The sequence below is a fragment of the Plecotus auritus genome, assembly GCF_963455305.1.
Source record: "Plecotus auritus genome assembly, chromosome: 1".
In the NCBI taxonomy this organism is placed as follows: domain Eukaryota; kingdom Metazoa; phylum Chordata; class Mammalia; order Chiroptera; family Vespertilionidae; genus Plecotus; species Plecotus auritus.
In genome coordinates this window covers 141,559,591-141,586,990 of record NC_137770.1, presented here as the reverse complement: position 1 = coordinate 141,586,990, position 27,400 = coordinate 141,559,591, and the positions used below count along the sequence as shown (strand labels likewise).

Sequence of the window (27,400 nt, the reverse complement as noted above, 5' to 3'; positions counted from 1 at the left end):
TTTGTAAAAACACGAGTCCTGAGAAACTTCACTGATTGAACACCACACATGAAGATTTGCCTGCCGGGGAAGCAGCAAGTCTAAGATGTCTTTGGGAATGGGCACTTTTAGACCTGGCTGGTTAGCCACTCGAGCCAACATGCTAGCAGTACTTGCCTGTGTCCCTGATATAGGGACTGCAGAATGAGCGTTGTTTCTCAGGAACCTCCTTCCCGTCTCAGAAGCCTGGAGAGTTGAGGTCTGGGAGGTGGGTTTGCACCAGCCCCACCCTACTGTCTGGCAGTCCAGAGGAGGGTGTGAATGGCTCCAGGCAAAAGAGATGCAATGTGGCCAAAACTCCCCTGACTGTTAGTGACAGCTGTAAACTCAGCTGTTCATCCCACCGCCATACGAAAGGATGGAGGGGCTTGGCACACATTTGGCAAAGCTTTTCCTCCTAAGAAAAATAGAAGGTTTCTCTCTTTCTGTCTTACCACTGATAGTTTGCTTTTTGATATTGGACATTTCACTTCCTATCTTGCTCTGCTATTTTTTTTTCTGGCCCTTTAACAAAATGTACAGGTATGAGAACTTTGACCTCTTTGCCAGTTGTGCTGGTGTTTCGTATGCTTAACTTGCCATTTCAAGTTTTCCACTCGGTACCTGTGTTTGCAGACAGATGGGGATCAGGGATAAGAGAGGGCAGGAACTGGGTTAACTAGAAAAAAACTTCAGGGTTTGGCCCCTAGAATTTAGCATGAGACAGCTAAATTCTATGTAAAATACTTTGCATGAAGAAAAAAGAGAAGAAAAATGTGAGGAAGTACCCTGAATTTGTTCCTCACCTGCAGATGATGAGAGCAGACTGGGTTCAGACATTGTCCTAGCTGTCCAAAAAAGACCAAAACAAAACCCTATTATTATTTGCGTTATTAATATTAATTTTAACATTAAATTTGTATACTTCATTTTAGCTTATAATCCAGGTTCCTCATTTCACAAATAAGAGGGAAAAAAAACACACACACACAGAAAATCTGCTTTTTAAAAACATTTTTGGAGGTTAATGACAGAAGCAGTTAGCCGGGCTTCCCACCGCCTCATTTACAAATGAAAGCAAGGGACCTGAAGGGGTGAGATATACCCAAGGAGCATAGTGGGCCAGGGCAGTGTCAGGATGACACAGGCTTCCACACTGGTACCAGGCTGGGGCTTTCCAGCTGGATTATGGAGCATCGTGCTCTCTTAAACCCTTCAAGCTTGAGGCAAGAGCACCAGGAACCAGCTGAGGAGTGGAATTTCTCCTTTGTGCTCTGCAGGAAATGAGTGAGGTTCAATTCTCTGTACAGACAGCCTGTGCTTTGTGAAATAAAATGAAGATAAGAATAAATGCCTCTGTGCCTTCCCCATACCTGGGGAACATTGAGCCTGTTGGATAATGGACCCTTTGTCTTGGCAGCCAAGCGCATTGGCAGTGCAGGTAGATAGATACTAGCTTCAGGAAGCAAGCCTCCGGGCGGAGGGGCTGCAGGAGCCAGGGCAGCCTAACCCTAGGAATTGCTGAGGGTGGCTGGTGTTCCTCTTGCCCTTCTGCAAAATGCTGAGATTTACTCTGAGCCCACCTTGCTGTAAAGTTCCTGCAAGGGCAGAGTCACAGCTGATTAAAAATGCATCGGAGATGTTTATTCTTCCAGCTCTATGAGGGGCTTTAGGCCTGCAATTTTTACAACTCCTGGATAGAAAGAAACAAAGGAACGCAGTGAGAAGAGAGGAATGAGAAGTTTGCCCAAGCAAGGGGAACTGTGGTTCCAGAAAATGAACTGACTTTGGGCCAGTGGGGTGGGCGCTGCCCTGATCACCTCTTGGTGGCCTGTTTGGGAATGTCCTCCCAGCCGCACCTGGCCTTGTGGAGTAATTCAGTTGTGCCTGGATGGGAAATAAACAGGAAAGTGAGTCAGAGAGAGTCTAAACACAGTCTCCCTGCCAGGGGCCTTGTTCAGCTTTATGTTCAGGAAACCCCGTGTGCCTGGCTTTCTTTAACACTCAGACACGGGCTCCTGGGAAGGGCAGGAGCAGTGGGTGTCTCCCGGCCCTTGGTGACTCCAGGTCTCAGAGGCTGCAGACAGATACTGAGCTGGGACCTCCAGAAATCCACCGTTGGTGCCATTTGGACACCGGGTATCTTTTCGAATCTGTACATTGTCATTTTACCTTAATGCACAGAATTTTACGATCTCCCCCAAAGCCCTGTTGACTCTGCCTTTATTTAAAATTTTCATAGTTTGTTCATCATGGATTTTGGCATGAATTTTGATTTTTAAAACATCACATTAAATTATTATTGATCTTGATTACTATTTGGGGCCTCCTTATGTTTTGCACTGGTGGAGAGTGCCTGGCTCTCCTCACTCCAGTGGCTGCCCCTTGGGTCACCCCGGAACACCGCATCCCATTGCCATGGCCTCAAAGCCACAGAGCCAAGGAGGAGGCGGAGTCAAGCCCCGTTCCTAGGCTGCTCTTTTGCACATGCGCAGTGTGTCGCTCAGGCAGCACAGGGGGAGACCTGAGGACCTTGAGGGCAGAGCCCGGACTAGGCAGATCCTCAATTCACGCCAGCTCCCTGCGGGGAATGAAACTTCCCCTCACTTCAGCAGTCTGTGCCCAGAGATAAGCCTGCCTGCTTAATCATTTTCCCACTTGACTGATTCCCCCTTTCTGTTACTTGAGAGTATTTGGAGGATGGGAGGAGCGCAGGGAGGTTGGGTGCATTTCACAGAGGCTTTAAGCAGACGTGGAGGAGAGAGAAGGGACAGAGACCTTAGCCATCGCTGGGGTCTCCTCGGATGCGTCCTGCAGGCAGGATGTCAGCTCCGCTTTTGGGAGAGGCGCTGAGGGACTGCAGGCAGGACACAGGTCCTTTCTGATGCTGAGGGCAAGCTCGTCATTCTTAGCGATTTACCAAGCAGGAAAGTAAAGGAAGCATGGTGCTCAGTGGCTCTGATTTATAACCTGAGCAGGTTCCTGGGATCGACACCTGTAAATTTCTACTTCTCAGGGTGCTGGGTTCCCTGCTCTCTATACCCATCGGAGCCCAACCGAAATGCTTCTCTGTGGCATTTTCACGATTTCTCCCCCGCTCTCTCTTCAATGAAAATGGAGAAGAGGAGGAGAAAGGAAGTCTACAAAAGAAAGTAAAAGCCGCTTTGCAGTCGAATTTGGTTTTAGAAATAATTTCCATGAAAAACTGCCCCGCTGACATTAGGTCTGGGTCTCAGTGATGGGGTTCTCCGTTGCCTTTTAATCATCGCTGTCTTATAAATGCCTGTCTGGAATGTGGCCACAGGCAGGGGCCGGTGTCTGGCCCCGCGGCAGTCAGCCGTGGGGAAAGGGCAGCCGCAAGACATTCCCACCCTTCTGTGTGCACTCAGGAATTTGAAAGTAAAACTCATGTGAAAACGAGAAGAGCAGCAGCACCTCCTTCTCTCTGCGGCCAGATGCCTGTGTTGACCGTATTCTGAATGGTTCGCTTGTCTTTTCTTCCTCTGCAACGGGTCTTTTGGAGGAGATCCATTGATCAGCATTTTCTTTTATGGATTGTGGTTTCGGTGTTATGTGAAAGAACTCATCACAAAGGTCAATGTCCTCAATAATATCTCATTTTTTTCTGTAAGTTTTATATTTACTAGTATGTATTGTGCATTTAAGTCCACGATCTATTTTGAGTTAATTTTTGCACATGTGACCCTTACCAGCTTGCCAGCCAGACAGGTTGCTGTTTCTGTAACCAATTGTCTTTTGAATCCTCAGACTCAACAAGCAAGAATGATTTTAAATGGCTCAAGAAGATTTTAGACTAATTTGAGAGAGGTTTTTCCACACATGAGAATTGTTGAGTATCTATGTGGTTGGTCCTTTATTCCAACGTGGTAACAGTAATGGTGACCACTCCTGAGCGTGAGGGGATGTGTCAATTTAAGGAACAGAGGGGTCAGAGTTGCCAGAATTTTCCCTCCTGCGCATAAGAGTAGGTAGGAAGCAAAGGAATAAGGAAACCTCCATCTACCAAGTGGGAAGCCAAGAAGGGTGATGAGCAGAGACTGTGAGACTCAGATTATTTACGTGTGAACGTGATCCCTTGCATAGTTAAAATAGAAATAAATTTCAGACGAATGGAAAGTCATGTTGATCTAGAGAGTAAGTGAAACACTTATGAAATTTTTTTCTAAGTGCAAGTAATGATTGAAATATAATAATATAAAAACAAACATTTAAGGAAGAGAGTTTCATAGCAGGTCAATAGGTTTGGGGCACATTCCTGACCTTTTTAGAGTGCTATCAAAGTAAAGGTCTAAGTATTTTCTCTAGTATGGAACTAAGTAGACGGGGTAGGTGGATGTGGCAACCTGCTGGCATGGTCCACTCCTGCCTTCTCCTGGTTTGCCTTTCTTCACTATGGAGGCAGGAAGCAGGCTGATTCTGGAATATCAAATGTGTGGGTCCAGAAGTGGGAGCCAAGGCGTTTGCAGAGGCTTTTGGGTTTTCTTCAGCATCATTGCCAAGGTCCCAGAGCAGTGCTATTTGATAGCATTGAAAGTCAGGTGCACAGCATCCATTTTTCTAGTACTAAGGGCACAGGTGTGGCCTGGCTTTCCAGTACCTACTGGGTTCCTGCCTTTGGAGTCACAGTTGTCCAGGTGATGGGAAGCTTCCTCTTAGTCAAATGGGCTCTGCTGTACCCAGTTCTACAGTTAAAATCATCCTAATGATTCTGCAAACTGCACAATAACTCCATATTTGCTTAAATTAGCTCAGTTCTCTGCAACTGAACCATGACTGATACAAGAGGTCTGATTTGCTGATTTGTAGAAATTGTAGTGCTGCCTATTTTGGGTGTTTCAGAAAATATGACAAGTACCTGTAGGCTCAGAAGAACAACTTCTAGAGACTTAGCAGTGAACTGGAGAATGAATTGGAGGTGTAGTTTTCAAATTGTGTTCTTAGGGAGTTTTCTCTGCTATAGATATTGTAGTTTAAAATAAGATTTCATTGAAAAAAATGAGCTGTGCTAAACTACTAACACACACACACACACACACACACACACAGCAAAAACATTAAATAAACCAGGGGTATGGAAAAAGAAAGGAAGAAAGAAAGAATGGAAGAAAGAAAGAAAGAAAGAAAGAAAGAAAGAAAGAAAGAAAGAAAGAAGAAAGAAAGAGGAAGGAAGATCTGAATAAATTTTCTCTTTACAACAAGAGGTATTTAGGATTTTAATTTGGCTAAATTAGGTGAGTCAAAAAGATTACCTCTTAGCTTTCTTGCACTTGACATAATGAATGTCTTGAAAGGTAGTTTTTATAAACTGAATCAATCTTTAAACTAAGTAAGCAAATGTATTTGGGACTGGGAATTAACCACCAAAAGGACTATTTCAAGAAACCTTCTAGTATAGTGAAACAGTTGTGATAAAAGTTTCCTTTATCCCTAATTTTCCTTTATGAGTTTTGATTTTTATATATGAGGTTTTCTGAGAAAAGGGAGTGCTTATTCAAGTTTACCCAGTTGGTTCTCAATTCCCCCATAAAAAGAATGTTCTCATAAAAGATTTGTAGGCTCATGAGGTGTTTGTGCTTATGTTAAAAAATAAAGTTAGTCAGATGTCTTTTGAAATCTCTCACTGTTGCAATTCCTGGTGTGAAACTCTGAAATGATTTCTAAGACTTTGCAGGAATTGTTTAGTTGTAATAGGTACCTTAGAAGGTCAATGACCTTTACCACTATCTCTAGGATTACTTTGTAGACAGGGCACAGGAAGGAAAAGCATCCACAGAGGTGAATAGATTTGACTGAGCTCTCCTGGAGTCACCATTATTTCACAGGGTCTGTTGTTGGTTAGGTGGTAACAATGAAGAGTCTTGGAGAAGACTTGGGGTCTGCTCTTTCTCTTTCCTTCTTTATAACCGGGGTTTTCCTAAACCTGGACTACTGGTCACCTTTTCGTAAAGTCAATATAAAACATTTCAATAATGTAGGTGGAGCTATGAGGTTTAATAGCTGGTTATGGAATTTAATTTTCACAGCCATTTCAGAAAACCAATCTGCCAATAAGCCAGTGAAAAATATTTTTTTCTCTCTGTCCTAGCTGCAATACCCCATCCTAACCGAGATACCTAGATAACTTGTTTTACTTCTGTTTATTACATAAAAAATTCTCTTACACAGAAAGAACTCTTCATCAAGTTTCATAAGACAGCATGAGAGAAGGGAAGTTTTATCTGTTATTTATACCTCTCTACAGCCAAAATAGATTTTATTTGGGCTTATTCAACAATAGTAAAAGTATATAAGAACCATTAAAACAATTAATACAATAGCAGTTGGGCACAGTATGTGTGCCAGAGAAATTCAGATAAGGATAATTGCTGTAATTGCAGCCAAGACCAAAAAAAAAAAAAGAGAAATGTAATGAATCAAATAGATTTCATTATTTAAAAAGAGGTTTATATTAGCTCATTAGAAAAAAATGTTTTCAAGAATTATAATCAAAGAACTTCTATAGGTTAATGTTGTTGACATTGGATTATGTAACAGACATACTTAACAGTTCTTTTATGGAAAGGGTTTTCGTATGGCTACGTCCTTATATAAAACCCCAAAACCCAAGAGCATAGTATGAAGCCATGTCTTTTGAACTTAACTGATTTCTGGTGATCTAATCTGATACATGGAAAAAGTTGGTATAGTCTTGATAATTCGCCTGGTCCTCAGATGCCTTGCCCTTGGGTATTCTTTGTCTTAACAGGGTGGGTATCTTCAGACTGAGAAGACAATTTGAGGGGCAGGTCATTGTTGAAAGCTTTGAATGGCAAAAAGTTAGAGAGGAATCTCTCATGCTGACAAAATTCCAAATTTTTTATATATTCTAATAATGCGAGCTATTACTCTCCACTCTCTTCAGAAATGAGATCGGAAGCATCTGGGTTCAGAGGACGTATTCTGACGTGCTTTGTTATTGTTTGGTTGGGACATGAGGCATTAACAATATGTGCCTAAACTACTCACAGGGAAAATGTTTAGTTTATCAGTCTCTTGTTTTCCTTTGCTATGAAAACTCTACCTAAAATCTCTTGCTTTTTTTCCTTTTTCTTTTTTTTTTTTTTTGGAGGGGGGGTAAATGCAAGATTAATTGCACACTCAAAAGTTTTGCCAAGTTAATTTGTTCTTTAAAATATAATCCTTTATGTTCATCGAATTCTGTAAGAGTTCCCACATATTTCCACCCAAGTAGAATGCCATCCATGGTGCCCTCATCCTTAGCAGTGGCCTTCAGAGGGCTGCCAGCTGACATCTGGAAACTGAGATTTGGGGCAGCTTCTTATATTTGGGGAGGAAGGAACACCTTCTGCATTGTTAGAGGGCAGATGTATGTCTTCTGAGGCTAAGGCATTGGTGAAGGGTCCAGGTCACTTCCCGTTCAGATTTCTCAAGTTAGCTCTGTGATATGGGATTGCAGTTAAGCCTCCTTGGGGTCTGGACATGAGGTCCTATCTGGACCACCATCCAAAAGCTGCTTTTGTGCAGGAGAGCAGGCAAGCCCTCAAAGTACCGCCGTGATGGTGGTGTCTCAGTTCTTGTCAGTGAGAACCACTCCTTTAGGGGCTTTTATTGGTTCACTTGCATCCCCCCAAAGTTCCTAACCCCCAGTACTTCAGAATGGGACTGTATTTAGAGAAAAGGCCTTTAAAGAGGTAATTAATTTAACATGAGGTCAGTAGAGGGGGCCCTAGTCCAATATGACTGGTGTCCTTGTGAGAAGAGGAAGTTAGGACACAGACACACACAGAGGAGACAAAAGGAGAAGATGGCATCTACAAGCCAGGGAGAGAGGCCTTAGAAGGAACGGATCCTGCTGACACCTTGATCTCAAACTTCTAGCCCCCAGAACAGTGAGGAGATAAATCTCTGTTGTTTAAGCCACGCGGCCTTGGTACTTTGTTACAGCAGCCTGAGCGGACTAATATGGGGACTTAGGACACTCTTCTCCTTTCTCCTTCTTTTCTCATTTGAGGGGACATTCAGGCCCATGGCAGTTGTCACAAACTTAAAGCGTCTCTTCAGGACAGTGAGATTCGATTTGTCAGGTTTTCTGTTTATTTAATTTGGTTTTATTCCAGCCTCTTCAACCTTCTCATAGTATATCCACGTGGTTTCTTAGCATTGGGAAGGGAAATTTAAAACCCCCTGGTACAGATTCAACTTCCATTACTACCTTTCACTTTGGCATCTCCCAAGCCCCACCCTCAAACTTAGCAAATGAAAGTTGTTTGGCATCTGACTGGTTTAACTGTAACCCATCGAGAAAAGCTCCCATTTCATCATGCTAAGTTGGAGTTCTCCAAGGTTTGGGAATGTCATGAAAAATGATATTCCCACCAACTTTTCATTTTTAGAATTTTCCAAGGTGTTAATTGGCTTTCAGACTTCTCTGGCTAAGTGTCTCCCAGTAATATAAAGCTAAACAGGATAAAAATAAATCCTCCATTCCCACACCCTCTCTCTCTCTCTCTCTCTCTCTCTCTCTCTCTCTCTCTCTCTCACACACACACACACACACACACACAAGTTTTGCCCACTTCTCAATTTTTTCTCCATGTATTTGTGCATTTATTAAGAATCTATTCCATTTCTGGCACTGTTAACAGTGCCATGGAGAGTTATTTTAAAAATATATGAAATCTGGTTCTTGTATTTAAGGAATTTTCTGTATAACTAAAGGCACATGGTAACCATGTAAGGACTTTAAAATATACATAAATCAACAACTACAAAGAAGAAGCTGTGCATACACACAGACGTGCTGGCCTCCTGGCTGTTCCAGCAGGCTCTCCATCAGGAACTCTGCTTATGCTGCTCTCTCTGCCTGGATCCATCGCCCCGGTTCCTGGCCCCCATCTCTGCATGGCCCCCTCCTCACTTCATTCAGCCCTCTGCTCCGATGGTGCTTGCCAAAGAACCCTCCGTTGATGAGATAGCACCCATCCTGCCAGTTTCTATCCAGTTACTCAGCTTCATTCTTTATCATGACACTTCTCATTTAGGAATGTGGTTCTCAAACTTTTTCCAGCTCTACTTCTTGAATTCTGGGGAATCACTGATTTAAGGTAGTATTATGCCCTGGAGAAGATTTAAAAGTGTTATTACAGTGCAGCACCACATGAGGGCATTTTACTCAGCTCCCAGTAGGGGGTGGAAAGTAGTCATACTTTGGCAGGAAAGCAAAGAGAGCTAAAGTGTCTGGCCTTCGTCATATCCTTGAACTAGAGTATTTAATCCCAGCACACATGACTAGCAGGGCCCTCACAAGAAGTGTGGGAATATGCCATCTTTCCGCAGTGAGCTGTAGAGCCATCCTGCTCACCTCAGTTTGTCTGGCCTTCTACATTGCGCTGGTTTTACTTCTGATCCCTGCTTGATCTCAACTACTGTTATCTGCCGCCTCCTCCTCCAGCTGGACACACTTAGTAAGGTACGCAGCCTTAACACTAAAAAGGTGGCTGACCTTTCCAGATGACTTCACACCTCTCTACATATACATCCCAATTTCCTAGGAATCAGGGATTTCCCCCACCAGCAGCCTGCCCTTGTCTGCCTTGGGGAACTCTGCCCCACCCAGGGCCAGTTAGCAGCCAGACATTGACATTCCTCCTGGTGCTGACAAAGGAGAGGCAAATGCACCAGGATGGTGTAGCTGAAGGTTTTCCTGGGAAAGAAAGTTCCCCTGGGACACGATGCGTTGTGCTTTGATTTAGTAATTGGTTCTGTATGCTTCTAGGGTTATGTACTTTCCTATGCTTCCATGTGCCTGCATAAGAGCCAAGTAGCGGAGGAACCTTTTTAAGAGTAAAGAGCTCAACTTAACAAGTATGTATTAAACACTTACAATGCACATGGTGCTATGTCAGGTGGAAAGAAAGAAACTCATTTTTTTAACAAATACTGAGTTTCTACTAAAGCCATCTTGGGTACAATGGGAAAAAGAAGAGTCACGACCTTCTGATCATCTGGAGCTTCTATTCTGTTGGGGTAGCAGATGATAAATAAAATAAAATAATAGATGGTATAAGCACAGTGGAGAAACATTAAGTAGAGGAAGGGGTACAGAGATGAAGGTTGGAGAGTTGCCATTTTGAAAAGAATGGAGAGCATCACTGAGAAAGTGGCATTTGAGCCACAATCTGGGGCATGTGGAGACATAAGCCACGCAGATATCCAGGAGAATTCCAGGCAGAGGGAATAGCCAGTGCAAAGTCTCTGAGCAAGAGTATGCATGGCAAGGAGACCACTGTGATTGGAGTAACAGAGGAGTAGGGACTAAGGTTGGAGAGGCCATGGGGACTGCATGATGTAGGGCTACTAGTCTTACAACAGCAAAGACTTGGGCTGTGCTGGCCTCATCAGAATGGAGATGGCTGTGGCACAGCTATGAGCAGTGGCATCATTTCAGGTATGAAGACTGTATTCTGGCTGCTGGGTTTAATCATAGACTAAAGGGGCCTGGGCAGAAGTCAGGAGGCCAGTAGGAGTCTCACGATAATCTCGGGAGATGAGAGTGTTAGCATGGACCCAGAGAGAAGAATTTGGATTCTGTAGATGTTTTGAAATTAGAGTAAGATTGGCCCCTAATTTACTAATGGAGGAGGCACATATATAAGAAAGCATAAGTGCAAATGCCATCATGGTAGCTAACGTTTGCTAAGCACTCACACTATGCCAGGAAGTATCTAACACACAGAGCAGCAAAGGCAGGATTTGAACCCAGCAGGCTGTGTCCAGAGCCCACGTGCTTTACTACCCTGTACTGAACAGAGAAATAAATTCCAATTTGGAAAACCTTGAAGGTTTTTAATGAAAAAGTAGCATTTGTATTGGATTTTGAGGGATGAATAGCAGTTTGACAGTGTGAAAATGGGGCTGATCTTTTATGAGGCAAAAAACAGAATAATATTGATCTCTTGAACTCCTCCAGAAGTTGATGTAAGCCACAGTGGGGTACTTCTATTTCCAGTAGTTATTCATCCCTTTCCCATGCCTTTCATACTGGTAGCTACAGTGCCCCACACCCCACAAAGGGGACTGAATATGACAGAAGCAGCAGTGTAGTGATTATGGTCACCTCTTCTGGACTTCATTACTTACCTACTGTGTGACTTTGGACAAGTTATTTATGAATACCTACCTCCACACTAATTGTAAAGAACAGTTGAAATCATCATATAGATAATGTTCTTAATATGGTGCCTGATATATAGTACTAGTTAGTATTCTATCAATTAACTGATGTTCACAATGATGACCTGAGTTATAAATAAAAGTATCAATTATGTCAAATATTTACGTCAAAAGTTAAAATCAAAAACATTTCTCATTTGAGATTTATTAGCTTCTAATTTACTCTGTTTATCTGCAGAGTTCATTCAACCATATCACCTCAATTTTTCCCCGATTCAAAATAAATTTTCCATCATTGCCCTTTCACATTATTATATTTTATTTGCTAAGTAAGAATGATCTTAGGGAGATTTCTAGCAGAGTGATGTAGCGTAGAATGCCTACAGTCCCCTCCTTACTGCAAACACATAGAAAGGAAGGCTGAAATACAATAACGACAACAACAAATGAATACATGGCTGAGTTTGAAAGAAAGGAAAGGAAATATCCAGATTCCAGAAGGAAAGAAGGAAATGACAGTGAATATGGGTATTTCAGAAGTGGGTATTGGCCCCAGGCCTTTGGGCTAGGACTCTGATACTTATATAGCAACAGGAAAATGAACTAAAAGACTAATGGCCCCTGCAAGAAATGGCCTACAGATCATTTAATAAAATGGGATGGGAGCAGAAGAACTTACAATCAAATGAAGCAGCAAATAAGTTTGCCTTGTGGCCTAGGCATTGGGAGGAAACGAAAAAAATCATCTGCTCTGAACCAAAAGCTCTGAATTTACAATACCTGCCTTTTAGAGGAATGGAGCCTGAACTTACAATACCTGTCTTTTGGGGGGAATCCCCAAGTATATCAGTCAGCATAGGCTGAGTAATGCTGCAGTAATAAACAATCCTCAATCTCAGTGACACTTACCACAACTCAACCTCTGTTTCTTGCTCAAATTGTATATCTGGTGCAGGTTGGCAAGTGTGTCTGACTCTCATAGCCACTCAGGAACACATGCTCATAGAGGCTCCATTTCAGCATGTTACTGAAGCTGGATAAAGGAAGCTTGACAAATTCTGTTCTGGCTCTTAAAGCATCTGCAAGCAGTGATATTTCAGTTAAAATAAGTCACAAGGCCATGTTCCACTTCAAAGGGGACAAGGAAGTGCAAGCCAGCATGCCTAGAGAAAAACTAGAATACTTGTGGACCAGTACATTTACATAGACTTGATCAGGACCACCAACACTGCTAGAACAGGTAATTCAACTGAAGAGAGAAATAATCAATGAGAAATAAATCTTAGGAAATCTCACAATCTGAGGAGAAATTTAAAAAACCATGGCCCTGGCCGGGTAGCTCAGTTGATTAGAGCATCGTCCCATAAACCAAAATGTTGTGGGTTTTATTCTCTGCCAGGGTACATAACTGGGTTGTGGGTTTAAAACCCAAGTTGGAGTGCATACGGGAGACAACCAATGTTCCTCTCTCACATCAATGTTTCTCTCTCTCTCTGTGTCTTGCTCCTACTCCCTCTCCCTTTCTCTCTCCCTCTTCCTCTCCCTCTCCCACTCCCTTCCTTCCTCTCTCTAAACATATACTCAAGTGAGGGAAGAAAATAAATATGAAAGGGCATTTATACAGAGACAGGATAAAATGACCAACACTGCCTATGTCTAAAAGGAATTCCAGAAGACAAGACTAAAAATAAATGGGGAAAGACAATAGTGGAAGATACAACTGATGAGACATTTTCTGGAAGTGAAAATGGAGCTGAGTCTTATGATTGAAACACAACACAAAATGCCAAGCAAAATTTAAAAATAATACCCACACATAGGCTCACTTTGGGGAAACTTCAAAACATCAAATATCAAAAGAAAATCTTAAAAGCACACAGAGAGAAAAGGCAGGTTATTTATAAAGAGAAGAAAACTTGACAACAGCATACTTTTCTATGCAAAGTGAGAAAATAATAGAATAATGTCTTTAAAATTCTGGGAGGGGGGATCACTTTCAACTAATATTTCTTTAACCAGCAATGTTATTACTTAAGAGTGAGGGCAAAAAGAAGAAATTTCAAATAAATAAGATTAAAAGTATTTAGCACTCACAGACTCTGGCTGTAAAGACTAGTAGCATATGCATTTCACACAAAAGTCCTCAACAGAATATTAGCAAATCAAATTCAGCAGTGTATGAAAGGAATGATACATTACAACCAAGTGATTTATCCCAGGTATGCAAGGATGGTTCAACATTTGAAATTCAAACAATGCAATCCACCATATCATATGATCATATCAATTGACATATAAAAAGCATTTGAAAAACATCCAGCACCCATTTATGATTAAGAAAAAATAGTCCCAGCAAACTGGGAATAGAGGAGAACTGCCTCACCTCATAAAGAGCATCTACAAACACCTACAGCCAATATTATACTTAACCAGAGGCCCGGTGCACAAAAATACGTGCACTGGGGGGGTGGGGGGGGGTGTCCCTCAACCCGGCCTGCCCCCTCTCATAGTCCAGGAGTCCTCAGGGGATGTCCTCCTCTGAGGGAGGCAACCAGGCTGATCAGGGGAAGGCGCTGCCCCCATCACCCCGCTGCTGCTGCCACTGTCGGCCACTGCAGCTGCTGGCCTCGGCCCTTGCTTCTTAGCACTGGCCCTGCCCCCTGCCCACTGGTGGGGGAGGGGCGATCTGGGGCCAGGCCAGCTGGGGGAGAGGTTGTGGCACAACAGGGTGCATGCCATCCAGCCTCTGCGGAGGCGTGGCCTGGACCGGGCCTGCGCTGCTGCCTCTGTGGCTGCCTCTGAGGAAGGGGCAGCACTGGGACCAGGCTGCACCGCGGCCTGTCCCACACCACCTTTGTGGAAGGGGGCGCAGCACTGCCTTCTCGCTGCCTCTGCAAAAGGGGTCGCTGTGTGGACTGGCAGTGCCTGCCCAGCCCGCCCCTCCCACGCGAGCACCGGACCCACCCGCCCTTCCCGCATGGCGCCGGTCCTAGGCCCTAGCAGCCGCTGTGGCTTTGTCCAGATGGACGTCTGGAAGAGTCCGCCCTAATTAGCATATTACCCTTTTATTAGTATAGATGATGAGAGACTGAATGCTTCCCTCTAAGCTGGAAACAAAGTAGGAATGTCCAATCTCACTACTCTTATTCAACATAATTCTGGGAGTTCTAATCAGTACAATAGACAGCAAAAGGAAAAATAAAAGTCATGCCATTTGACAAGAAAGAAAAGTTCCTGTTTTCTGGTGACATACTCTACATAGAAAAATCCCAAAGAAAGTACGAGACAGACAGAGAGAGAGAGAGAGAGAGAGAGAGAGAGAGAGAGAGATGTAGTGGATCTGAGATCAATACACAAAATAAAAAAAATCAGTAGCATTTCTATAGGCTAATAGTGAAAAACTGAAAATTAAAATAAGTAACTTTAAAAAAACACCCTCAGTATTATATGCAATTGCTTCAAAGAAAATGAAATACTTAGGTATAAATCTAACAGAACATGTGTATCTATGTGCTGAAAATTACAGTATGCTGATGAAAGAAATCAAAGACCTAATAATTGAAGAGACATACTGTTTTCATAGATTGGATGGCTCAACAAAGTAAAAATGTTACTTCTTTCTAAATTGATCTATAGGCTTAAAACAATTCCTTTCAGAATCACAGCAGGGTTTTTTATAAATATTAACAAGCTTATTCTAAAGGCAAAGAAGCTAGAAGATGCAAAAAAAATTTTTTTTACAAAGAAGAATAAAGTTCAAGACCTACTCTAGAGCTATAATAATCAAAACGGTGTGGTATGGGCAGAAGGATAGTCACATAACTGGCTGGAAGAACTAGTAGCATATGCATTTCACATAACTCTCAAACCTCAATAGTAAGCAATCAAACAACCTAATTAGCAAATGAACAAAATACAGAAAAAGACATTTCACTAAAGTGGTTGCAAAGATAGTAAATAAGCAAATGAAAATATGTTCATTAGCCTTTTGGAAAATGTAGGTTTAAACCACAACGTGATACCACTATACATATCAGAATGGTTAAAATGAAAAATAATTATAATTCAAATACTGGCAAAGATGCAGAAAAAACTGGACCACTCATACATTACTCATGGGAATCTAAAATGGTACAGCCAATCTGGAAAATAGTTTTCCATGTTTTTTAAACTAAAAAAAAAATGGGCTTACCATATGACTCAGCAATTGCACTCTTTGGCATTTATCTCAGGAAAATAAAAACATTCTCTCAGACATGAAAGTTCATAGCTGCTTTGTTTGGATTAGCCAAAAGCTGGAAAATCCCCAAGGGTCCTTTAGTAAATTAATAGTTAAGTAAAATGTGGTACATTCATCCCATAGACTACTACTGCAATAAAAAGGGACAGACTATTGATACAGCAACTTAGATGTACCAGTACTTAAAGGTATTATGCAGAGTGAACAAAAAGAACCAGCCTTTAAAGTTACTATTCCATTTATAGGAAACACTAGAGGTCCGGTGTATGGATTCGTGCACCGTTGGGGTCCCTCGGCCTAGGCTGTGCCCTCTCACAATCCAAGACCCCTCGGGGGATGTCGGTGAGCTGGTTTCGGCCAGATCCCCACAGGCCAGGCCAAGGGACCCTACTGGAGCACCTGCACTGGGCTTCTAGTATGCATATAAGATCTTTGGTTAATCTCTTCTTGCCCTCCCCCTTTTCTCTGAGATTCATTAGTCTGTTCCATGTTTCTGTGCCTGTGCGTTGAGCATCTGCGCCCTGGTGGTCATTGCGTGTCATAGCTACCGGCCAGTTGGCTGGTCGCTTAGGCTTTTATATATATATATAGATTACTAAAATAAAATTAAAGAAATGGAGAACAGATTAGAAGTTAACAGGAATTTTGAAAGGGTGTTGACTACAAGGGGCCAATATGAGGGAGCCATGTTATGATGGCACAATTACATATTGTGATTGGGTATTAGTTACACAGCATTAAATTTCATAGAAGTATACACACACACACACACACACACACACACACACACACGAGTGCATGTATAAATCTGAATAAGCTCTGTGGGTAGTATCAATTTCAATGAACTGGTTTTGTTTTTATATATAGTTATTCAGGATGCCAACATTGGTGGAAGCAGGGTGGAGGGTGTTTGGGATCTCTCAATAGATTTATTTTCAACTTTCTATGAATCTATGCTTATTTCCAAATAAAAAGTTAAAAAAATATATTTTTTATTAAAAAGTGTAATAAACCTAGGAGGGAGAAGTGATGTGTGTGTACTGATGGTGACAAACTAAATGTTTTTCAGAAAATCTAAATACACACCAATCATAATGAATCATTTGAGGGAGTTAAAGGCAATATAAAATAAAAATACCAGGTGGTTACAATTTAAGATCAGAGAGGGTGCTCAGAGAAAATACATTTTAAAACTCTCCCATTTTCATCTGGCCAGCGTGCCTTAGTGGTTGAGCATCGCAGTCAGGAGGCATGCCCGGGTTGTGGGCTTGATCCCCAGTAGGATGTAGCTTCTCTCCCTTCCTCTCTCTGAAATCAATTTAAAAAAACATTAAAATTCTCCCATTGTCTAGGAGGGGGATAGAAAACCATATGTTTGAGATGTATTTATGATAAAAAGTTAAAATAGCATCTAAACCAATTAGTATTACTTTAATTCATATTAAAATCATATACTGAGCATCAATCTGCTCTGTGTCTGGAAACCTACTGACATCATAAATTCCTATGAAAATCTTGAAAGAATGTGGTAAACTCCTTTTCATTGATGAATAAACAGAGGCCAAATGGGGTTGAATAACATAAATGGTCATAGCAGCAAGTGGAGAAGACAGGATTTGAACCCAGGACATGCTGACACCTAAACTTGTGTGTGTGTGTGTGTGTGTGTGTGTGTGTGTGTGTGTGTGTGTTTAACTCAACTATGCCTCCCTGGGCATAATTAATATTTAAATAAATTAATTTTGTAAGTGGAATGCCTGCACTGTTTTGAAGATGAAATATTTTTATCTTTTAGGAAATGAAATATGAATTATCATCAAACTATGGGTAAAACAAAAAGCTTTTTCATACCTACCCTTTACCTTTGATTTCATTGACCAAACAAGGGCAAAACTTACTCCAATACAGACAGCTTTCATAGCTTCTCTTTTCCTTTATCAGCTGTAAACCATTATTGTGAAGCTGTTTCCCAGTAGCCCATCATCCAGCTACTGTGTTACCTAGAACAATGGTCGGCAAACTCATTAGTCAACAGAGCCAAATATCAACAGTACAATGATTGAAATTTCTTTTGAGAACCGAAAACCGACTTCTGCGCGTGGGCCACGAAGTTTCAATCGCACTGTACGTGTGCGCCCACACGTGGTATTTTGTGGAAGAGCCACACTCAAGGGGCCAAAGAGCCGCCTGTGGCTCACGAGCCGCAGTTTGCCGACCACTGGCCTAGAAGAATGAAGAGCATCAATTAACATTCAAATTTAATGTTTATTCAGTAAAGTAAAGTAAAGAACATAAAAGTAAAATTTTTTATCTCATCCTGTGTAGAAGAAAAAAAGGAGGTGATATGTGGAACATGAAAGAAAACCACAAGTCTGTTGAACTATTGGTTAATTTCCCATTTGTAAATCTGTTTATCCTGCTTCCAAAAGGATTTTGAAACCCAAGTATGTTAGTATGTTAAGATACATGTTCACAGAGCTTGCAGGAGAACTCACATACATTGAAAATGGGTTCATAGGGAAGAGGTGTTATGGCTTAGCTGCTCATGTTTGTTGACAGGTTGGAATTAAAGAAACCTAAAGATTTGTCTCTGGTTTATCAGGCTTTTATTTTCTTTTATCCTGGAACACATGACTTAAAAAGCTCTCCATTTTACAGGATTGAAAAGAAGGAGTCTTTTATCTTGAAACATTGTGCGGCAGAAGCTTCTGTTTACTGGCTCATAAAAGATTTTATGCCTCATCTGTTGTACTTAGGGTGACTATAGCAAATGTACTAGAAAAAGATTTGAAATGTGTTGCCTCCTGAAGTTAGAATTATAATCAGGTGTATTCTTGAACAATCCAAGTTTCCTTAATGTGTAGAGATGGCTGCATTGGCAGGAAGTACTGAAGTACACCCCAACAGAGCATTAAGCAAAATGTAGCCTCAAACTCTATACACACGTGTGATTGCCCTCCCCTGGTGTGCAGACTTCAGAATGTGTTTGCCCAGCTTTTCCCCAATAGTTTCATCTGGTGAAACAACAAAAGCACCTGTCACAGGCTGAGCTCACAGCCTTCTATAAAAACATCAGGAACATTCTGATCCTGGCATTTCTATCCCAGCTCTGCCTTGGAGTAACTTGGAGACCCTGGGAAAATGTTTTCTTTTTCATAGGCCTCAATTTCCTCATCCATAAAATCCTCACCCACTTTCCAGGAGATCTGAAAGAAAGACTGGTATTAGAGAAATGTTGATGAAAAGAAGGCTGTCTTCTAGAAATTCTTTTATTTTCAATTACAGTTGATGTACAATATTAGTTTAGGCTGGACAACATTTATATAACTTACAAAGTGATCACCTCAATAAATCTAGTACCAATCAAACACCATAATTAGTTATTACAATGTTATTGACTATATTCCCTGTGCTGTATTTTACATCCCATGACTACTCTGTAACTACCAATTTGTACTTTTTAATTCCTTGCTGATTTCACTCATCCCCTCCCATCTGGCAACCATCAAAATTTTCTATGAATCTATTTCTATGAATCTATTTCTGTTCTGCTTGTTCGGTTTTGTTTTTTTTGTTTGTTTGTTGTTGTTGTTGTTTTAGATTCCACATATAAGTGAAATCATATGGCATTTATCTTGCCCTGTCTCACTTATTTCACTTAGCACGATACACTCTAGGTCCATCCATGTTGTTGAAGATGGCAAGATTTCATCCTTTTTTATGTATGCCCCCACTTCTTCATCTATTTATCTGTTAATGTACACTTAAATTGCGTCCATATCTTTGTTTTAAATTAAATTTATTGGGGTGACATTGTTCGACATGATCACATGGGTTTCTGGTGTGGGTTTTTATGTTAGAAGATCTGTATATTGCACCATGTGCCCACCACCCGAATCTTCGCCTGTCACCATATAATTAGGACCTTCTTCTCTCCCTACCCCTTCTCTCTGGCAATCACCACTTTGCTGTTTATGTTCATGAGTTTCAGTTTTATATCCTACGTATGAGTGCAATCATACGGTTCTTATTTTTTTCTGACTGACTTATTATATCACTTAGCATAATATTCTCAAGGTCTATCTATGTTGTTGCAAATGGCGCTATTTCATCCTTCCTTATGGTTGGGTAGTCTTCCCTTGTGCACATATACCACATCTTTATTCAGACCTCTATCGCAGGACACTTTGAGTGTTTCCATGTTTTGGCCACCGTGAATAATGCTTCAATGAACATAGGGGTGCATAAATCTTTATGAATAAATGTTTTAGAGTTTTCCAGGAAGACACCCAGAAAAGGGATTGCTGGGTCATAAGGTAATTTAAGTTTTAGTTTTTTGAGGAAGTGCCATACAGTTTTCCATAGTGGTTGTACCAATTTACATTACCACCAGCAGTGGATAAGAGCTCCTTTTTCTTTCCAACCTCTCCAAACACTTGTTATTACCTGTCTTGTTGATAATAGCCATTCTAACAGGAGTGAGATGATATCTCATTGTAGTTTTGATTTGCATTTCCCTAATAGCTAGTGAAGTTGAACATCTTTTTATATATCTGATGGCTGTTTGAATTGACTCTCCATTCCTTTCTCCCTCTCTTCTTCCTCCAGAATGCCTAAAATTCTAATATTGCTTTTCTGATGCAATCTGATAGGTCTCATGGAGCTCTCATTTTTCTTTATGCTCAGGTCTCTCTCTTCTTCCCTTTGTGTCATTTCTAGATTCCTATTTTCATTATTAATTTTTTCCTCCACCTGGTTGGTTCCGTTTTCTATGCTCAGTAGTTTACTCTTAATCTCCTTAATTGCATGCTTCATGTCCAGGATTTCTGATTGGTTCTTTTCTACAGTTTCAATCTCTTTGGTAAAGTATTCATTTTGTTAATTGATTTGTTATCCAAGTGCATTGAATTGCCTGTCTGTATTTTCTCGCATCTCACTATTTTCAGAACTACAATCTTGAAATCTCTGTCATTTATATCACATATTTCCATGTGTTCCAGCTTGATTTCTGAGGCTTTTTCATTTTATTTCTGAACATCCTTGTTACCGTGATTATTCATGATATTTGCTGTTCTCCTTTGCCTAGGCATTTGTATTAATCTATTTCTATATTAGTGGCCAATAGCAGCTTCCTCTGAAGAGGTCTTTCTACTGTTTTCCAGTAGATGGCACTGAATCATAAGATTTTTTTATATTTGTGATGTCCCAGTCTTGACATACATGGCTTCCATAAGACAGTAAAGCCACACTGCATGGGAGTGGGGTTTGTTTTGCCTTCACTGTAATGGCTACCCTGACCTCCGTGGGGTCCTGCCCTAAGCACTCCACCTGGGGATCAGTCACAGAAGGAAACAGCCCTTCTACTGTAATAGCTCTTGGCTTACAGGTAATATAATCCTTGACCTGACTGCAGGAGCAAGTTTTGGGAATCCAAGCAGCAACAGGGCTCTGTGGTTCCATTTCTTTGTCTGAAATACCACTGCCTGTCCTGACAGTAGGGAACCGCATGGCAGAACCCTACGCTCTGTCAGGCATTTGCTGGCTTAGTCACTGTGCACTCCCCTGGCTGCTCACCCTGCTGGACTGTCCCCTGCAGCTCCCTGTTCCTCCCTGCTGAAGGAACTGCCTGCTATCACCAGCTTCCTCCCCTGTCCAGACTGAGCCACAAGCTCCTGGCTACAGGGCTGTGTCTTCAGGCCATCTGCACTTTCTTCCCTTCTCATCTCCGTATTTATTCCCAGTTGCCCACCTTTAGATGTTTAATATGTAAGTCTCTCAGATGCACCTCTGTATTAAGCAGGGAATTTTTTGTTGAATTATAGTTGGTTAAGTTGTTAAAATTTCAGAGGAGAGGCCAAGAGGCTTTCTCATGCTGCCATTCCTCTGATGTCTCTCCCATATCTTGATTATTATAAATAATTAGAGGCCTGGTGCACAAAATTCGTTCACTTGGCGGGGCGGGGGATGGTTCCCCAGCCTGGCCTGTGCCCTCTCACAGTGTAGGAGCGCCATGATCTATCTCCCCAACCATCTGGGGCTCCTCAGTGGATTTCCCCAAAGAGGTAGGCCGGAGCCAGGGGTCCCACCTCTGCGCTGCGTGGAGCCGCCGGGACCCGCCTCCACGCTGTGCACGCAGCGTCAAGTCCCCGCTCACTCACACATGCCCGCTGCGCACACAGCCTCCTGGTGACGGATTGTTATGGCTTGAGGGCATCACCGCATGAGGGTGTCATGACCACATAGGCTTTTATTAGTATAGATGCTGCAATGAACATATGGATGCATATGTCTTTTCAATTTAGTATTTTGGGTTTCTTCAGATAAATACCCAGAAATGGAATTGTGGGATCCTTCTTTGTCTCTTGTTATATAGCCTTTCTTTTAAAGTCTATTTTGTCTGATATAAGTATTGCTGCCCCAGGTTTTTTATTGTTTCCTTTTCATGAAATATCTTTCTCCATCTCTTTCCTTTCAATCTGTGTGTGTGTCTTTTTATCTTGAGTGTCTTGCAGATTGCATATAGGGGTGGACAAAAGTAGGTTTAGAGTTGTAATACAAATAAATAATACAATAACTAGCAAATAATAATACAAAAATGAACTGATTCATGTACTCACAACTGTAAATCTACTTTTTCAAATGCCTGTATGTCAGATTCTTGTTTTGTTATCCATTCAGTCACCATATGTCTTTTAATTGGAGCAATTAACCCATTTGTATTTAAAGTAATTGTTGATAGATATGTATTTATTTCCATTTTATTATTTATGTTTTTATCTTTTTTCTCTTTCTTCTTCTTAAAGAAGACTGTTTTACATTTCTTGTAATACTAGTTTGATGGTAATGAACTCCTTTAGGTTTTTCTTGTCTAGGAAGTTTTTTATCTGTCCTTTTATTTTAAATGATAGCTTTGATGCATAGAATAATCTTGGTTGTAGGTCCTTGCTTTTCATCACTTTTACTATTTCTTGACAATCCCTTCTGGCCTTCAAAGTTTCTGTTGAGCAAATAGCTAATAGTCTTATGGGAGCTCCCTTGTAGGTCTGCTTTTCTCTTGCTGCTTTTAAGAGTCTCTCTTTGTCTTTGACCTTTGACATTTTAATTATGATGTGTCTTGTTGTGGGCTTCTTAGGATTCATCTTGTTTGAGACTTTCTGTGCTTCCTGGACAGGTATGTCCATTTCTTTCACTGAATTAGGGAAGTTTTCCATCATTATTTTTTAAATAGGTTTTCAATTTCTTGCTCTTTTTTATCCTTCCATCGCTCCCATGAGGTGAATGTTGGTACCCTTGAAATTGTCCCAGAGTCTCCTTAAACTATCCTCATTTTTTTTCTGTTCTGATTAGTTGCAATCTTGATGTGGTTGTAAGAGGATAAAAGTACTGCATTTACCTATGCTGCCATCATGACTGAAGCTCCCATAAATTCTTAGTGACAATAAGGAATTTTTTGCTTCCTTATCTTCCAAATAACTGATTTGATCCTTTGCTTTATCTTCTGTATTGATTCTCTGTAATGTAGTCTTCATTTCTGATGGCTTCCTTTTATATTTTCTATCTCCATTTTTATCTTTCCTATCTCTTTATTGAACTTCTCTCTACACCTCCTCTAAAGTTCATTGAGCATCTTTATTACCAGGGTTTTGAACTCTGCATCTCATAAATTGCTTCACTCCGTTTTATTTAGTTCTTTTTCTAGGGTTTTGTTCTGTTCTTTCATTTGGGACCTATTTTATTTCTGTCTCCCCAGTTTGGCTGCCTCCCTGTGTTTGTTTCTGTATATTAGGTAGAGCTGCTCTGTCTCCCATTCTTGGTAGAATGGCCTTATATAGTAAGTGTCTTCTTGGGCCCAGTGGCACAGCCTCTATGGTCACCAGAGCTGGCCGCTTCAGGTGCACTCTGTGCACCCTCCTAATGTAGTTGCATCTTGATTGCTGTTGGCACATCAGTGGGAGGTTCTTTATCCCCAGGCCAATTGGCTGCAAGAATTGGCTGCAACAACAGTGTAGGATCTGCTGTGCAGGGGCCAATCCCAGGGAGCAGGACTTGCTTCAGTGGGGCTCTGGTGCCCTCTCAATATTTCCCCTGAGTGTATCACTTATGGAGGTGGTTGGGTGGTACTTCAACAAAGTCTGAAACTGTCCACCAGGTGCACTGGCTCTGGAACCTCCCAGGAGGTGCTGGCCAAGGTCATCCTCCACCTGTGCCCTACTTGAGGCCACCAAGCATGAGCTGCAGAATGATCTACAGATGGTTGCTACTCATACTGGGCTTGGAGATGCCCAGGAGAAGCCAAGCTGTGAACTGAGGATGGCTGCCTCTAGTGCTGGGCCTAGGGCCACTTAGCAAGATGTACAAAGTACACAGAGGCCAGATGATGCTTGTTTGAGAGATTTTTGTAAAGTCCAAAGCATGAGCCAAGACTGGCTGTTTGTATGGAAAAGCCCCTGGAAGTGGTTTGTATGGGTCCACAAGTTGGGCAGGGTTTCAGGGAACCACCAGGGCAGGGCTAACAATGATAGCCAGTTTGATAGAGTCTCAGATGTAGAGTCCACCTGATAGCTCTTTGTGGGGAGGGCTCAGCAAAGGAATTATGGCCACTGTCAGCACTTCTGTCTGGGAGAAAGCTGCTCCTCCAGCTCCTGCCTTGATGCCAGACTACTCAGTTCCTCCCTTTATGTCCCTGGTGCCCCAGTGCTGTAGCCTAGAGTGAGTGAATTTCAGTCCATGCACAGCCCTTTAAGAGGAACTAGGACTCCAGCAGCCACAATCCCTGCTGTTTTTCACAACCAGAACTTATGGGACTTCTGTTCCTGGCATTGGAACACTGGTCTGGCTGTGAAACTCAGGCTTGGTGTGGAGCTGGGTCCCCTCGTTCCTCAGGGACAACCTACGCAGCTGAGATATCCCTCCCAATTTTTAACCACAAGTGGGAATGGGACCAGTCCATTCTGTGTCTCCACCCCTCCTATTTGTCTCAGTATGGCTTTTTCTTTTTATCTTTAGTTATAGGATTCTGTTTAGGTAGATTTTCGGTGGTTCTCAATGATCGTTGTTCTGTAGTTTAGTTGCAATCTTGGTGTGGTTGTAAGAGGATGCAAGTATTGCATTTACCTATGCTGCCATCATGACTGAAGCTCCTAAAAATTCTTTTTTTCAGAGTGTTTTTTTATTGTTTAAAATATTATATATATTAGTACACATATCTCCTTTTCTTTTCCCCATTGACCTTCCCCAGCCTCCCCTACCCGCTGTCGCATGCCCTCATCCCACCCACCCCAGTGTCTTGTGTCCATTGGTGTGCTTATATGCATGCATACAAGTCCTTTGGTTGATCTATTTCCCTCCCTCCCCAACACTCCCCAGCCTTCCCGCTATAATTTGACAGTCTGTTCGGTGCTTTACTGCCTCTGTACCTATCTTTTTGTTCATCAGGTTATAATGTTCTTTATTTTCCATAAATGAGTGAGATCATGTGGTATTTTTCTTTCATTGCCTGGCTTATTTCATCTAACATAATGCTCTCCAGGTCCATCCATGCTGCTGCAAATGGTAAGAATTCCTTCTTTTTTATAGCAGCGTAGTATTCCATTGTGTAGATGTACCATAGTTTTCTAATCCACTCATCTGCTGATGGGCATTTAGGCTGTTTCCAAATCTTAGCTATGAAGCTCCCATAAATTCTTAGTGACAATAAAATAGGGAACCATTGATTCATTTTGTACCCTTAATAATGAGAAGAGGTCTACATTTTAACAAGGAAAACCAAAAGGAAAATGCCAGAAAGAAAGAATTTACCAACAGGCAGACAATCATGACCATACTGCTCTGAATTCTTCATTCCCAGCCCCATTTTGGATTCAGCATTTTTCCAAAGGGTCATCTTCCCGCTAGTCCTTAATAGCACTCACCATTGACATGGTTGTGGTTGTGAACAGTGGCCAGGTAATAGCTTTAACAGCTTAGTTTAATAAAAGATTAAAAAGCTTATTTCTGAAATTTTTGTATGAAACCCTAAGTTTCCAATGAAATGATTACTATAGCATTTGTTTATCAATTTTTGATTGGTCAGTGTTTATTTGAATCAAAATAGTTACCATTTCTCTTATTCAATCATCTTGAGTAATCAAATAGCATATGGGTAAAGCATAGACTTTTACACCCAGACCACCTGAATGGGATCACAGCTCTATCATCTATCACTATGTGATGTTGGTCAAATTACTTAACTACCCTTTGCCTCAATTTTCCTATCAGTCAGTGGGTATAAATGTAGAACCTACTTCATATTGTCCTGAGATTTAAATTAGTTAATTTATGTTAATTGTTCAGTATAGTGCCTGAACCCTATAGTAAGCAATACTTAAGTTGTAGTATTATTGTTAAGCATTTTGGAAAACCACTGTGGAAAAATAAATCATGAGTGATCAGCTCACCTGCAAATTGCATCTAGAACTTGACCACTTCTTACCTCCTCTAATTCTGTTCCATCACTACCTCTTGCTGTACTTTTGCAGTAGCCTCCTAACTGTCCCCCTGCTTCCCCTCTTGCAACCAACAGTCTCCATAGAGAAGCCTGAATGGTCATTTCAGCCACTAGGTCACATCACACCAGTCTTCTGTCCCAAATACTTCATGGCCCATCATCTCATTCAAAGTACAAGGCTGAGATACAGCCCATTGCCATCTGGCCTCATTTCTGGCTGCCCTCCCCTCACCCCTCTACTCTAGCTACTAGCATCTTGGTAGTTCCTTTAACAACTTAGCTTATTGCTACTCAAAACCTTTATAATTTCTGTTCTGTTTGCCTGAAAACTTTTTTTCCTAGCCATCTGTGAGAAGGGTGGTCTCTCATTCAGTCTTTGTTCAAATGTCATCTTACCTGAAGTGGACTTCTCTGAAATGTCTTTTCCTTTCCTGTTAGGCTTACCCTATTTCCATACAGTGGGCTAATTATCACCCAACATAGTATATGCTCTCCCCAAATATTATAAAAGGCCCAAGAGAACAGGTATCTTGTTTTATTCATTGCTGTTTTACAAGCTTTTAACATGGTGCCTTCATATAGTAGATGCTCAATAAATAGGTGTAAAATCAATTAATTAACTGGGATAGATTATATAGTGGTTAAATTTGTCAAAGCATTTCTACATATACTAATTTATTTAATCCCACAAAGTAGATTTCACAGAGACAAATTTCATGTAGTCACACCTATAAAGAATGAGTCAGATCCTCCCAAAATTTCTATAGTGACAGAAAACAGATAATTATCTTCATTTTGGTGATATTTTTATGGGTATGTACATATATCAAAACTCATCAAATTTGTACATTTTAAACATGTAGAACTTATTGGATGTAATTTTATCTCAATAAAGCTCTTTTGAAAAAAAAAGTTAATAACTTGCCCAACGTCACACAATATTTTTGTGGCAAACTTTGACTAGAGCCCATATCCACACACTCCTCTTATTTTCTCCCAGGTCTCTGAATTGCCCACCAAAGTGATGAATGAGGCTATGTAACAGTAATTACCCCCAGTTTACAATAACATTTATATGTGTCTTCTTTTGTGTTGAAAAGGGAACTTTGATTTTTACAATTTGGAGGTGTTCTCTAGCATTTATGTAAGGTTCCATCCTTTAAATTAAGTGAAAATCAGATAGCCAAAAGGAATTGGATAGTATTTGAGGAATTTTGGGTTTATAGAACTCTTAGATGAGCAAACAGAGAGAAATAAATGATTTGACCGAGGTCATCTACAACAGCAGCTTTGGCACAGTAATTAGAAATTGGATCACCCTGAATTTTGTTTTCCAGCATAAAAGTCACATCTCTCTTCCTTCTGCTCTTTTTCTAAGATACCAAGAATGTTTCTCAAGCCCTTTGTGCATGTTTTCTTTTTCTTTCTTGTGAATGAGGCATTCTAAATGTTGTCTGGCATAT

General features: G+C 41.2%; 1 protein-coding gene across 7 annotated transcripts in view; it reads left to right on the top strand.

The window, feature by feature from the left end:
• The window catches only part of KIAA1217, a 315,669-nt gene that overhangs the window by 163,659 nt on the left and 124,610 nt on the right, over positions 1–27,400 (top strand). The window lies entirely within an intron of this gene.